This window comes from Notechis scutatus, chromosome 5 (genome assembly GCF_049901735.1).
Source record: "Notechis scutatus isolate UNSWTSFEM ecotype Mainland chromosome 5, rNotScu1.2, whole genome shotgun sequence".
Taxonomy (NCBI): Eukaryota; Metazoa; Chordata; class Lepidosauria; order Squamata; family Elapidae; genus Notechis; species Notechis scutatus.
The window spans coordinates 84,925,813-84,940,806 of record NC_142013.1 but is presented as its reverse complement, the minus strand read 5'-3'; positions in this window follow the sequence as shown (position 1 = coordinate 84,940,806).

Genomic DNA, 14,994 nt, shown 5'->3' with positions numbered 1-14,994 from the left:
TTGGCTGATAATTGCTTTTTGCTCAATGACTCAGCCTGTCAGGAAGCATGTTTTATTATTGTGACTTTCTGTTTATTTCAAGCTGTCTTTAAATGTGCTGGAATAAGCATGGAAAATAAAGCTGATATAAGTTCCTATTTGATTTTTCTCTATTGTCCCTCTCTTCCACTTTCATTTCTCTGTTTAGATAGGATAAAGGAAGGTCCTTCCAATGTCATTTTCATCAAGGCTGATGGGCAAGATAGCAATTATTTGCTGCCTGTTATCTGAGAGTCCATCAATTCCCCCATTTGGCAGATGATCCAATGAATGTCAGGAAGGAATGACTTGACAGTTTGTGATGCAACAGAGGGATCAGAGGAGGACCGTATGCGCAGAGCCCCAGGGAATAGGAGACTAAAGGTCCTGTCAAATCATTCCAATTGGCTGGATAATTAGTATAGATTTCAGACATAAAAATGGAAGGTTTCAAAGTATGTTGTCTAGGACATCAAGATATCAACACTCTTTGCAATTTCCAAAACAGAAATATGCACACAAGTTGTGCACACAGAAATCATTGCTTGTGAATTATTTTCACTGAGATGGTATATAGGTAGTCTTTGACTTACAACCCCAATTATTAAGTTAGTTATTAAGTTAGTAACATGGTTGTTAAATTAATCTGGCTTCCCTATTGACTTTGCTTGTGAGATTGCAGAAAAATATCACATGACCCTGGGACACTGCAACCGTCATAAATATGAATCAGTTGCCAAGTGTCTGAATTTTGATCAAGTAACCAGGGGATACCGCAATGGCCATAAGGGCAAAAAATGGTCATAAGTTACTTTTTTCAGTTCTGTTGTAACTTTGAACACTCACTAAACAAGCTATTGTAAGTCGAGGACTTTCTGTATTAGGGCATGCTGAGTCATTGCAATTCATTGGGAACAACACTTGGCAAGTTGGAAAGATCTTAATTTATGGGTTGTAACTGTCATCTGAGCCTTTCTTAACTTGTGAAACTGACATTGACTTCACCCATCAGAAGTTCAGCGGATTGGTTTGTTTAATTAGGATGAAATGTATGATATTGACTGTAAAGTAGGCATTAAAATGCAGGACTTGTGAGGAGATACGGGTTCTAATTGTTCCTTAGGCATGTTGGGGAAATCATTCTGTTTCAGCCCTAAATTGTGAAGTTAAAAATCATTTATGTCCCAAGCCACACTGGGCCTGCATGGTTGATTATAATTTATGAACTTCAATGAGGAACTTTTCTTCTCCAGTGAATATGAAAAAATACATTAGAAAACCTTGTATTTTGTACAAGAAATGATAAAAATACAGAAGCAAAATCTCTAGATGTCACAAGCTTTATATAAATCATTTTTTTAAAAAACAGGATGACTGGACAAAATATTTTCAGTAGAGTTCCTGAGGATTTTGATTAGTCCTGGAATTCTAAAGAAAAGGACCAAATTTTGATTCCCTGTTCATGTCCACTCATGGTTTTAATTTTTATAAGACCTCTGAAGTTTGGCTTTTCCACATAGCCTTGGATAATAAAATGTTATGAACTATGAGGTCTTCTGGTTTCATCTGTTATGATGAGTTGGCTGTTCCTTCAATACAAATAGTCCTAGACTTACAACAGTGACTGGTCAAAGTTTTAACAGCATTGAAAAATGTGACTTATGACTGGTTTTTACACTTAAAACTGTTGCAGCATTCCCCATAGTCAAATGGCCAAAATTCAGATGCTCAGCAACTGACTCGTATTTATAATGGTTGCAGTGTCCCAGAGTCATCTGATCACCTTTTGTGACTTTCTGAAAGCAAAGTCAATGGGGAAGCATTATTTCCTTAACAACCATATTATTAATTTAACAACTACATTTATTCACTTAACAACTGTGGTGAGAAAGGTCATAAAATGGGCAAAACTCCTTTAATAAAAGTCTCATTTAGCAACAGAAGGTTTGGGCCCAATTGTGGTCGAAAGTGGAGGACTACATGTACTGAGATTTTTGTAATTGTAAAGTAAATGTGGGTGTTCTTAGATTAGAACCTTTTTATTCTATGTATGTAAATAGCCGAGTTCTTTTGGAGTTGGAGTGACGTGTTAGCATAAATAAGTAAATAAATACTTCATTGAATAATCTATGAGTAGGATAAGGCAAGGGTTAAATAAAAATAAATGCAAATATAAAATTCAAATAACATTTGTCAGAGTTAAAATACATTGGCAAACCATGCAATCTAAATAAAAGTATGCTAGTCCATCAATGGTTAAAAATTAAAAATTGACCCTATTTTGTGGTTCATTCTTTAGCTTTCTACACATAAAGCATCTATTATAGAATTGAACTGAAGAATTGAAAACATATAGAAAGAATGCATATATTAAGGAAAGCTTTATATTACATGAAATGAAGGATTTTTTTTTAATATAATGAGGTAGGATTTTGACAGAACAAAGTTATTGTGTATGTTCAAAAGTGTAACAGAATGCTTGCAGGCTGATATATCTCAATGTCCTTAAGGAACAGTTGTTTGGACTACATGGGAACATTTTCACCCATTAAAGCAGGGGTCCCCAACCACCGGTCCGCGGACCGGGACCGGTCCGCGGAACAACTCCTACCGGGCCGCTGGCTTGCTGGGCCGCCATCTTTTTCATGAAAAAGTGCTTCCGGTGAGCTTTTCGGTAGAAAGCTCACCGGAAGCACGTTTTCATCAAAAAGATGGCGGCGCCAGCGCTTCCGGTGAGCTTTTCCGGTAGAAAGCTCACTGGAAGCACTTTTTGTCAAAAAGATGGCGGCGCCAGTGCTTCCGGTGAGCTTTACCGGTAGAAAGCCATTTCTACCGGAAAAGCTCACGAGCGCCATGCCGCCATCTTTGATGAAAACGTGCTTCCAGTGAGGTCACCGGAAGCACTTTTTCATCAAAAAAGATGGCGGCGCCCAGCTGATGCCGGTACCAGGCCGCGGCGCCCAGCTGATGCCGGTACCGGGCCGTGGCGTCAAAAAGGTTGGGGATCACTGCATTAAAGTACATTAAGGAACTCATTCCAGATAATTATTTGGAAAGAAATTGAAGAGAAAACTCATCTCCACAGTTGCTCCAGATATTGGAAATAGGGAAATGTACTAGTGTAGACATTTAATTATTATGTGTATTTAGAATCCCCATCTTCTTCAAATATTCATTATTCTTATACACTGATATCTCATCTTATCAGTCATCTATAATCTCGATTTCAATCCCAGGTCATTGAAGTGATACAAAATTCAGATGCCCTCACTAGCCAACTAAATGGTCTGAGCCAGGGTTGGGATTCAATTTTTTTAACAAACGGTTCTGTGGGTGTGGCTTAGGTGGTGGGCGTGGCTTGGTGGTCATGTGACTGGGTGGATGTGGCTTGGTGGTCATGTTATTGGCTGGGCGTGGCCAACTCAATAGCACTCACATCGAGGCACGCATCTTCTCGCCTGGCCTCTCATGACTGTGGGGATGCTGCAACAGTCGTAAGTGTGAAAAATGGTCACAAGTCACTTTTTTCAGTGCCATTGTAACTTTGAATGGTCACTCCACATGAGCAAAGTACCAGCAAAGGAGGGGAAAAAAACTCCAGAGAAGTTCCTGAGACAGAAAGTCTAGTCCTGCCAAGAATGTAATAAGGGTTAATGGAGAGGCAGTTTCTGTAAGCAACAACAGAATGTTTCCTTCCTGCCTTCCTTACAGGATTAGGACAGTAATTTCTTCTAACAACCGGTTCTCCGAACTGTTCAGAATGTCAACAACCGGTTCTAGCGAATAGGTGCGAACTGGTAGAATCCTACCCCTCGTCTGAGCCAAGTTTTTCTTGATCAAGCTTGGCTGCTTTTTTGCTGCATGAACCGAATGTCTTTCTATTTGTTTCCTTGAATTTGGTCCAGAACTTAAAGGACAGAATACCACAGGGCTAAATTATAAAAGAACTTTCTGAGGAAGAAATCAGCTGGATATCAAATTAATTACCAAATGCTAATCTTTTTTTTTTTTTTTTGTAAGAAAAGTGTAGAAATATATTAACATTATAAAATGTTGGAATTTTTTCCAAATGGAATTGTTTATGTTAGAGCATTGAATGTTGCATTTTAGTGAACGTTTTGGATCCAAGCAGCAACAGGCTAGAAACAAAAACAAGCCGTGGGTGAAACATTTATCAGTGTGAGGATGATGTTCAACAAATTTATGAGTTTATGAGCAACCAAGGCACAAAGAAAACTTTTAATAACAGCAAATGGCTGACTAATTAAGACTAGCACAAAGATCTGCTAACTTTGCAACAGATCAATAATGCTCCTTAGCTGAGAATATAAGAACTAGCCAGAATCCCTACCAACATCATCCTTATTTTTAATGACCACATTGCAGAAATAAAGGTTTTGTAGCATACAAATGATTTTCACAGTAATTGCTTTTGCTATGAATATTTAATCAGCATAAGAATGGCAAAATTGCTATTATACAAATGTGCTTTACATTTACTATCCAAAAAGGCCTCAAGTGCTATTATATAAGTGATTTTTATTGTTTACAACTGAACTAAATAAAGACAGTGAGTATCTTCCAGGGAAATTTAGGCACACTTTAGACTTTCTGAATTAAATGAAACAGAAGCATGCAAAATGAAACTCATTAGGTATCTCTAATTTTCCATGGGTTGCGATTATTCAGGGAGCAAAGAGACTCCAATAGTGTCCCCTAGCCATATCATCTTGGGCTAATTGTGGAGTGTCCTTCATACTTTCTTGGTCAAACCAGATTTAAAACTGTAGTTGATTTAAAACACCAAAAAACTGTAGTTAAGTTTGGGCTTCAAATTTTAAACTGCTAAGACTATACTGGAAAGTCACTATGGTGTAATGATTAAGGCACTAGGCTAGAAATCAGGAGGCCCTGAGTTCCACCCTTGCTTTAAGCACAAAACCAACTAGGTGAACTTTGGCCACAACTTCTCTCTCAGTCCTGGAAGGATGCAATGTCAAACCACTTACAAAATCTTTGACTTGAAAAGAAAGAAGGGAAAGAAAGGAAGGAAGAAAAGCCTTCTATTTTCTTAAAAAACCAGGATTATGTGTTCTGTCTCGCCTTTCCTCTTTCCCAAAAGATGAAAGAGTACAAACTCACACAAACACAGGCAGGCAAGCTGGCTCGGACTTCACAGAGTTAATTCTTTGGAACTGATAGTATTCTTGGCATTCCAACACGTCCTGCCTGCCAAGTCCGAACTGATAGTAAGTAAAATTTTACTCACAGAAAATCACAACGCAGTCCACAAAGAAAATCTGAAGTAAGGTTAAACTTTGTCCCGTACAAAGTTTCAGGAGAAAACACACCCCCTTTTATCCCTGTGGGGTGTGGCTCAATGACTCAGCTCACTCTCTGACCCTCCCAGGCCTCCTACGTTGCTGCTCACGTTTCTCCCTACGATGCTGCTTAGGATCGAGCCAACACTCTTCCTCTTTACTCCCTGTCAGGGGCTGCTCCGATATGCCTTCCTCCTGATTAATCTCAGGCTGTTCCTCTCAGTTGTCTGATGGAACCTGAGGCATTATCAGGGAGGAAGGTCCTGGGGAGGAAGGCATTGTCAGAGAAGAAGGTCCTGGGGAGGAAGGCATTGCCAGAGAGGAAGGTCCTGGGGAGGAAGGCATTCCCAGGTCCTCCTCCTCATCTTCCAAGTCCTCTTCCTCTGACAGCATGGGCTCAGGAATTGGGGCCACAACAATTATGTATCCTGGATATTTATTTAAATATGACAATAAGAAGTATTACAGAACGTGTTATTATCACATTATCTGATCTTCTTCCAGATTATTCATTTCAAAAAATGATCACATGACCCTGGGACACTGCAACCATCATAAATATGAGCCAGTTGCCAAGCGTCCAAATTTTGATCACATTACCATGGGGATGTTGCAATGGTCATAAGTGTGAAAAATGGCCATAACTCATCTTTTTCAGTACTTGTAACTTTTGTAACTTTGTAACCTTGTAACTTTTGAACAATAGTCACTAGATTAACTGTTGTAAGCCAAAGACTACCTGTAGTAAGGTGATTCGCATTGCCAAATATGCACTTCTAACTTTCTGGTCCTCTGTAGACCTACATGCTTTCCATTCTTCCTTGATGAAATCAGTGGAAGAAGAAAAAAGGGAAGAAAAATCAGTCACTTTAAGTCTGAATTTTGTGGCATCACAGGAGGCTATAGGACCGTGATGGCGAATCTATCGCACATGTGCCACAGGTGGCATGCAGAGCCTTTGTGCAGGTATGCAAGCCCCAGCCAAACTTACCTGCGCTGCGCAGGCATGCACGTCCCAGCTGATTTTCACCCCTTTTGAGGCCGTTTTCGCCCTCCCGGAGGCTAGAGGGAATACTCTGTAGCCTCAGGAGGCCGAAAAACAGGCCTTCTGGAAATCTCAACCTCCGGAGGGCCTCGGAGCTTGGGGCAGGCCAGTTTTGCCCTCCCGGAGGCTCGAGGGAAGCCTCTGCAGCCTGGGAAGGCCGAAAAATGGGCCTTCTGGAAATACTGGGAGTGCTGAAACTGGCCCATTTTCAGCCGCCCGAGGCTTCAGAGGCTTCCCTAGAGCCTCCGGGAGGGCAAAAATGGACTCAAATGGTCCAAAAATCAGCTGGGAGGTACACACTTGCACAGTGCAGGTAAGGGGGAAGGGCAGGGGTGTTACACGTGCATGCGCGGGGTGGGGGCACATTGAATTGTGGGTGCTGGCACGCAAACGCACGCTTTCAGCACACCACAACAAAAAGGTACGCTATCACTGCTATAGGATAAGGAAAACTGTATACTCAGATGTGAAGATTGCAACTTCCCCAGCATTGCCAATAAATGAAGAAATGAAGATATTGAATCCATGGAAGTGGATCTATCTATCTATCTATCTATCTATCTATCTATCTATCTATCTATCTATCTATCTATCCATCCATCCATCCATCCATCCATCCATCCATCCATCCATCCATCCATCCATCCATCTATCCATCTATCCATAGATCCATCCAAAAGGTCTGTCTGTCTGCCTGGCTTCCTGCCAACCTACCTACCTACCTACCTACATGTCTTTCTGTCTACCTACCTACCTATCTACCAATATAGATATATCTACCTACCTACCTACCTATCACCTATCTATATCTATCTATCTATCTATCTATCTATCTATCTATCTATCTATCTATCTATCTATCATCTATCTATCTATCATCTATCTATCATGTATCTATCTCTCTCTATCTAGCTACCTACCTACCTACCTACCTATCATCTATCTATCTATCTATCTATCTATCTATCTATCTATCTATCTATCTATCTATCTATCTATCTATCCATCTACCTACCTACCTACCTACCTATCAGTATCTATCTATCTTTCTATCTATCTATCTATCTATCTATCTATCTATCTATCTATCTATCTATCTATCTATCTATCTACCTACCTACCTACCTACCTACCTACCTATCTATCTATCTATCTATCTATCTATCTATCTATCTATCTGTCTATCTACCTACCTATCATCTGTCTGTCTGTCTGTCTGTCTGTCTGTCTATATCTATCTATCTATCTATCTATCTATCTATCTATCTATCTATCTATCTATCTATCTATCTATCTATCTATCTATCTACCCTGTTTCTCCAACAATAGGGCCTCCCCCAATAGGAAGTCCCAGCATGTTTTATAGGCATGAAATGAAATTAAGCCCCTCCCCCCCAATTAAGGCCTATATTAAAACATGCGAAATGGGGGGGAATGGGGGGGGCTTGCCGTTAGGAAGTACTTTTGTTGCACACCCGGATATGGTGCTGCCTGCGTTGACCCCGATATGAAGTGCCCCACCAATGCCGAGATCAACATCCAAGCCATCGCCGCCCACCCGCCCGAAGATGCAAGGGGGGGGGAATTAAGTCACTCCCCGAAAAGACGGCCTAGCCATTTTTTCGGGGCTCAAAAAAAAAAAAAAGACCCGGCCTTATTATATGAGAAACACGGTATCTATCTACCTACCTATCTACATATCTATCTACCTACCTACCTACCTACCTATCATATATCTATCTATCTATCTATCTATCTATCTACCTACCTACCTCTCTCTCTCTCTCTCTCTCTCTCTCTCTCTCCCTACCTACCCACCTACGTACCTCTATCTATCTATCTATCTATCTATCTATCTATCTATCTATCTATCTATCTATCTATCTATCTATCTATCTATCTATCTATCTATCATCTATCTATACAGTATCTATCTTTCATGCATTACTCCACTAGGCAATATATTCTGAAGGTAAAGAAATGTCTGCAAGCAAACAACCAAGCTCAGAGAACACCAAGAACTCTAAAGATAGTGAATGCCTTTCCAAACAGCCAGGATGTGTTTTTAATCTGATGCCATATGGCTGAAACAATCCATGCAGCAACCTTCGCCATCACTGCGCTGTACAATTATTTTGCTATTATCCCCAGGCAAAGTGACTCTGGCTCTGCGGCACCTTTGGGAATGTTGGTGCGCTGCAAGTTCTTGCAAAAATAAATAAATAAATGATGCCGGAGGGGCTTTGAGACTCCATCTGTTATTCATTAGTGCTTAAGATGCAATCCCAGCTGTGTGATAAAAAAAAACTTTGAGAAAGTCTGCACCGATATATTTAGATTGCAACTCTATATGCACTCTTTGGAGGCTGACACTCATGTTTGCCCTCCTGTGATGGATTTGCTAAATATCATCTTTAGCATTATTTCAGTCACTATATTTTAAGCATTCATTTTTCAAGTTGATTTTTTTCCCCCCAGTGCCATATATGAGTGCTTTGGCTACTTTTTAGCAGTGATCAGTTTGAGTTAGATATTATTTGAGATTGTTAGCATGGCTTGATAGAAAGAAGAACTTCTTACCATGCCTCTTGAAGAAAGAATCAGGGAACCAGGGATAGTAAAGCAAAGCCAGGTAGATTTTGTCCTGGAACATCTTAATACATTGAACGTTGAAAAGAGCACTGAAAACTGCTTATTTTTATCTTGATTCTTTAACTAATTTTCTTTCTCTCTAATTCTGTTTTGCTATTTGCACTTTCTTTTTCTTTTTTCCTTCTTTCTTTCTCTTTTCCCTTCATAATCTTTCTTTATATTTTCATTTATTTATATTTATATTACATTTGAAAATGTATTTGCATATGTAAAGGCATACATATAATTTTTATTAAGAGTTTTTACGTAAGTAAAAAGCAAATGTTTAGGAAGCCAAGCTGGCTCATACATCTGCCTTTTAGCATTAGGTGAAAACCTGACTTCTGACATTGTATTTCATGTTAGTGTCATGCTTGTAGGCTTCCAAATTCCTCTCTATTAGTAGCATTTGTTTATTACTATGCATTTTAACAGCACTAATACACTTATTAGTTTTATTTTTATTTATTTTTATTTTTATGTATTTATATATATTTATCATATTTAATATTTTATTTAACAGATTTAATAGACAGATGGCGCTCCCACAACTTCCGAAGTCAAGCTGTTCCATTGGTTGATTGTTCTCACTTTCAGAAAGTTTCTCCTTATTTCCAGGTTCTATTTCTCCTTGTTCAGTTTCCATCCATTATTCCTTGTCTGGCCTCCGGGTGCTTTAGAAAATAGCTTGACCCCCTGCCCTCTGTGGCAGCCCCTCAAATATTGGAAGACTGCTATCATGCCTCCCCTGGTTCTTCTCTTTACTTAGACTAGCCAAGCCCAGTTCCTGCAACCGTTCGTTGTATGTTTTAGCCTCCAGTCCCCTAATCATCCTGGTTGCTCTTCTCTGTACTTTTTCTAGAGTCTCAACATCTTTTTTATAATGTGGTGAACAAAACTGGATGCAGTACTCTAGGTGTGGTCTTACTAAGGCTTTATAGAGTAGTATTGGTACTTCACTTGATCTTGATTGTATCCCTCTGTTAATACAATTTAGGATTGCATTAGCTTTTTTGGCTGCTGCTGCACACTGCTGGCTCATATTTAGCTGGTTGTCCACTAAGACTCGAAGATCCCTCTCACAGTTACTGCTATTGAACCTGGTTTCACCCAGTCTATATGTGTACTTTTGGTTTTTCTTGCCTAAGTGTAGGACTTTACTTTTCACTACATTGAATTTCATTTTGTTAGATATGGCCCAGTGTTCTAGTCTTTCAAGATCCATCTGGATCTTGAGCCTATCTTCTTGGTTGTTAGCTGTTCCTGCCAGCTTAGTATCATCTGCAAATTTGGTAAGTTCCCCTTCTATTCCCTCATCTAAGTCGTTAATGAAGATATTGAAGAGTACTGGGCCTAAGACGGAACCTTGTGGCACCCCACTGCTTACTTCCCTCCATGTAACTTAGACCCATTAAGGACTACTCGTTGAGTACGGTTTGCCAGCTAGTTGTGAGTCTATCTATTCCACTTTTTTCTAGCTTACTAAGAAGGAAGTTGTAGTCTACTTTGTCAAATGCCTTGCTGAAATCTAAATATATTATGTCCATAGTATTTTGCTGGTCTACTAATTAAATCACTGTGTTGAAGAATGAAATAAGATTGGTTTGGCATGATCTGTTTTTAACAAAACCCGTGCTGACTGCTAGTTATTACTTTACTTGTTTCTAGATGTTGGCAGATCTGTTTTTTTTATTATCTTTTCCAGTATCTTCCCAGGTATTGATGTTAGGCTGATTGGTCTATAGTTTCCTGGGTCTGTTTTTCCCCCCCTTTTTTGAAGATGGGAACCACATCAGCTCTTTTTCAGTCCTCTGGTAGTTCTCTGATGCTCCAGGATTTTTGAAAGATATGGTGCAGTGGTTCTGAGATGACCTCTGCCAGCTCCTTTAAAACTCTGGAATGTAATCCATCAGGCCCCGGTGATTTGTTTTCATCAAGATCAGACAGGTGTTCTCTTCTATTTTTTTGCTTATTTTAACTTTTATTTCTGGTCTGTCTTTTACAGTTATGCTTTTGGTGGGTTGAGCTATAGTTTCTTTTTGCGTGAAGACGGATGCAAAGAATGAGTTAAGCAGTTCTGCTTTCTCTCTGTTGCCTGTTACTTCTGTTAAGTCTGGGCGGTGGGTCCCAAGGAGAGACGAGACTCATGGTAGTGAACAACAGCTCTTTATTAAGCAACCAGATACTGAGACAAAGCCCTAGCCGTGGCTGCTCTTTTTATAGAGCTGGCCGCGGCTAGGCAGCCAATGACAGGTTTTTGAGCTTGCCGCGCTTGGTGTTAGCCAATCGCGTCAAGCTCCATATGAGCCAATCAGAGTGTCCCAATAGCGACCAATCATGGCCCGGCTTTTCCGGACCAATAGGAACGCAGGCCTTCAAGCCTGCTAGTATGGAACACCCCTCCCCTCTTGGTTTCGTCCAAGGGGCAGGGAAACGTAGTCGCGCAAGTAGGCGGGTCTTCGGACCTGTCTACTTGACTTGCGCAGTTCACAATGTCTTTGGTCATCTTCGGGTTCGGATGGGCTCCGCGACGCTCTCAAGCTTCTCGAAGGAACCGCCTGGAAGGATGACCCGGGCCCATAGCTGCGACTCCCACCTGGTGTATCCGGGTCGGTTGAGTCATTTGCTCTGTTGCTCCCGCCTGGATTTTCTGGGCTGGTAGAGCTTGTCCGGCTGCTGCTTCCAGGCGAAGAACCCGTCTGCCATGGTTCCCTGTCAGCTGGTAAGTCTAGTTGGTTAAGTATTTGTTTTTTGTTTAATGGGGGTTGTTCTGTTTGTTCAGAACCCAGTTCTTGTTCAGAGTTTGAGGTTTCTCCCCCCCATCTGATTTCTTGGTTGGAGTCTGTGAAGGGAGAAATGGCCAGCCTGGACCTCAGCTGGTCAATGTGGTGTTTCCAACACCTACCATCAGTGGTTTCAAGCCGGTAGGATCGGGGGCCGGTGATCTGGGTGATTTTCACAGGTAGCCATAGTGGGCCTCCAGCAAAGTTTTTTGCAAACACAGTGTCTCCTACCTTGAAGGCGCGGTTTTTGCTAGAAGATCCCGGGGGTTTCTCTGGGGTGTAGGCAGGGTGCAGACGATCTAGGGGTGACCGGAGTCTTCGGCCCATGAGTAGTTCTGCTGGGCTCTTGTTGGTCGTGGTGTTGGGCGTGATGTGTTGGATCAGAAGCATTTTGGTGATTTTTTCGTGGATGTCGCCATGTTCAATTCTTTGAATAGTTTTTTTCGTGAATTGAACCATGCGTTCAGCTCTGCCATTCGCCGCCGGGTGAGCTGGTGATGTCAATGCATGTCGGATGCCGCGGTCTGCCAAGTATTGTTCAAAAGCCAAGGCGGTAAACTGTGGGCCATTGTCAGATACTATCACATCTGGCAGACCATGCGTGGCGAAAAGTCTATTTAATTTCTTGATGACAGCTTCCGTGGTGGTTGTCTTCATTTTGCTCACCTCGAGCCAATTCGAGTAAGCGTCAACAGTGATTAAGAAGGTATGCCCCTTGGTCAGCCCTGCGAAGTCAATATGGATGTGCGACCAAGGGCCTCTGGGTGTCTCCCATTCTAATGGTGGGGCTTTTGGGGGAGCCGAGCGAGTCTCTTGGCATCTGTTACAGGTGGCGACCCAGGTTTCAATTTGCTTGTCCATGCCTGGCCACCAAGCATAGCTCCTGGCCAGGGCTTTCATACGTACGATGCCCGGGTGCCCTTCATGCAGCAAGTCTAAAACTTTTTTCTGTAGTGTCTCCGGTATTACCACCCGGTCTCCCCACAACACGCAACCCCTTTGTGAGAAGAGTTCAGTTTGCCGGTTTTTAACCAGTTTAAAAAGTTCGTTTTGCTCGTTTTCTGGCCATCCCCTCTCCACCCAGCTGAGAACTCACGCTAAGCGTTTGTCCTTTCTTGTTTCGTGGGCAATGTCTTGCGCAGTTAACGGTGGCATGGGTACCGTTTCTATTTGCAAAATTGGTAATGTGGGTGCTGGGTCATCTTGCAAGTCTGGCAAGGGGGAACGGCTTAACGCATCGGCGTGTGAAATAGTCTTGCTTGGGTGATGTATTAATTGGTAATTATAAGCGGCAAGAAATTCAGACCATCTTGTCATTCTAGGTGACAGGATGTGTGGAGTGGGTTTGTTACCCGCCAATATGCCAAGTAGGGGCTTATGGTCTGTAATAATGGAAAATGTCCTACCATAAATGTATTTGTGGAATCTCTTTACTGCTGAAACGATGGCGAGGGCTTCTTTGTCCAGCTGGCTCTAGTTTCTCTCCGGCTTGGACAAGGTTCTGGAGAAAAATGCAACAGGAGCTTCTGTTCCATTTGGCAAAGTGTGGTTTAAGATTGCGCCAACACCAAAGGGTGATGCGTCGCAAGTAACAGTCAGTGGTAGGGTTTCGTTATATTGAATGAGGACTGCGTCTGAAGTTAAAAGATTTTTTATTTGTTGAAAAGCGTGTTCTTCTCGCCGTCCCCATATCCAGGAAGCCTTTTTATCGAGGAGTCTGTGCAAAGGTTCCGCGACAGTCGCTTTCTGGGGTAGGAAAATATTATAGAAATTAATGAGTCCAAGGAATGCTTGGAGGTCTGTTTTGTTTTTTGGCCTAGGGGCTTCTTTGATGGCCCTTAATTTCTTGTTGGTAGGGTGAATTCCCTGTTCGTCAAGGAGGTACCCGAGGAACTCAACTCTTTCAGTACATAACTGGCACTTTTCTTTCTTTACCTTGAGGCCTGAGTCTTTAAATTTTTGTAATACTGCTCTCAGTCTTTTTTCCAATTCTCGCTTGTTGGGGGCTGCTACTAAGACGTCGTCGAAATAGGGTACGACTCCTTTAATTCCTTGTAGCAGTCTTTCCATTAGGCTTTGGAAAACCCCAGGTGTGACGCTGACTCCAAACTGGAGTCGGTTGCATTTAAAGGCCCCTCGATGCGTTACGATTGTTTGAGCCTCGGCGGTTTCAGCATCGACTGGCAGTTGTTGATAAGCTTGAGCCAGGTCGAGCTTTGCAAAGATTCTGCCACCCCCCCCCAGTGAGTGTAGGAGATGTTGGACTATGGGCACCGGGTAGGCACTCTGCTGCAATGCATGGTTGAGGGTGGCCTTGTAGTCTCCACAAATTCTCAGGGAGCCATCTGGTTTGATGGGGGTGACAATTGGTGTTTCCCATCGGGCATGATCAATGGGTTCTAATACGCCTTGCGCTATTAGTTTGTCTAATTGTTCGTCTATTTTAGGCTTGAGTGCAAAAGGCACTCGGCGCGGTTTGAGACGGATGGGAGCGATGTCAGGGCTAAGGTTAAAGGAGATTGGGGACCCCTTGTACTTGCCTAGATTTTCACTGAAGACTTCTTGGAAGTCCCGGACGAGCATTGCTTCCCAGTCTTCATCCTCTGTGTGGTTGATGCCTGCCATCTCGATCCCCAACGGTGCGAACCATTGCAACCCGAGTAGACTGGGGCGGTCCTTATCGACGATGGTGAGTAGTAAAATGTTGGTACGGTCTTTGAAAGAGATTTTGAAATGTCCTACGCCTGCTACTGGAATGCGGTTTCCTTGATAGTCTTTCAAAATTAATTTCTGGTCGCTCAGTTCATGGCGGCGTATGCTGGGTATTATACGCTTAATGGTCCGCCAGGATACCATAGAGAGGTAGGAGCCGGAATCTACCTCCATGGTGCATGGTTGGTTTTCGATATCGACCTCAATACGGATTTTTCGTGCGTTGATTGGTGAAGCGTGGCCGACAATGACTGTTTGGTGCGTTTCCTCTCTTCGTGGTGCCTCGCTGAATTTCTTGGTTCTGTTGTCCCGGCTCCATCGGTTGTCGGTCAAGCGGTCCCGGTTTTTGGTAGGGTTGCCATCTTGCCTTCTCGGGCTGTTTCCCCGGCGCCGAGGGCTGAAGTTTTGTTGCGGCATACTTTAGCAATATGCCCTCGTTTCTCGCAAAAATGGCAAACAGCGTCCAGGAACTTACATTCGGAAC